We start from the raw sequence: 993 nt of genomic DNA on the forward strand, positions 1-993 counted from the left end.
GAACATGAGAGTGCAAACATCTCTTTGACAAACTGGTTTCAAATCTTTTGTGTAAATATGAAACAAGGATTGTTAGATCATATGGTAATTCTATTTTTAGTTTTCAAAGAACTTCCATACAGTTTTCCACAATGGCTGTATTAATTTATACTACCACCACCATTGTACAAGGATTCTCTTTTCTCCACATCCTCACCAACACTTGTTACCTTTCGTTTCTTTTCTTTTTAAAATACGGAATGCTCCGTGAATTTGCATGTCATCCTTGCACTGGGGCCATGTTAATCTTCTCTGTATCATTCCAATTTTAGTATTTGTGCTGCCAAAGCGAGCAGTCTTTTGTCTTTTTGATAATAGTCATCTGACAGACATAAAATGACACCTCATTGTGGTTTTAATTTGCATTTCCCTAAGGATTAGTAATGTTGAGTATTTTTTCGTGTACCTGTTCATAATTTGCATGTCTTCTTTTAAGAAATGTCTATTTAGGTCCCTGGCCCATTTTTAAAATGGGCTATTTGTACACAGTTGTTTGCATTCCTTATATATTTTGGATATCTTTTCTGACGTATGGCTTGCAAATATTTTTTCCCAATTTGTAGACTGTCTCTTCACACTTTTGTTTCCTTTGCTGTGCAGCAGCTTTTTTGTTTCATCTAATCCCATTTGTTCATTTTTATTTTTGTTGCCTGTGCTTTTAGGGTCCAATTCAAAAACTCATTGCCCAAACCAATGTCATGTAGTTGTCCCCTTATGTTTTCTTCTAGTAGTTTTACAGTTCCTTGTCTTATGTTTAAATATTTAATACATTTGGAGTTGGATTTGTATATGGTGTGAGATAAAGGTCAAATTTCATTCTTCTGCATATGGATACCCAGTTTTCCCAACACCATTTATTGAAGAGACTTTTTCCCATTGTGTATTCTTAGCACCTTTATTAAAAATCAATTAATCATAATTGATTAATCATAATCAAGTTAATCATTATTCTGT

The 993-nt window shown here is 33.1% G+C and overlaps 1 non-coding gene across 1 annotated transcript; it reads right to left on the reverse strand.

The window, feature by feature from the left end:
• Positions 1–228: 228 nt before the first annotated feature.
• On the reverse strand, positions 229–335 carry LOC129479907 (U6 spliceosomal RNA). Its single transcript, XR_008656836.1, has one exon. It is a non-coding gene; the product is annotated as a U6 spliceosomal RNA (small nuclear RNA).
• Between the last annotated feature and the right edge of the window lie 658 nt (positions 336–993).

This window comes from Symphalangus syndactylus, chromosome 3, assembly GCF_028878055.3.
Source record: "Symphalangus syndactylus isolate Jambi chromosome 3, NHGRI_mSymSyn1-v2.1_pri, whole genome shotgun sequence".
Lineage (NCBI taxonomy): Eukaryota > Metazoa > Chordata > Mammalia > Primates > Hylobatidae > Symphalangus > Symphalangus syndactylus.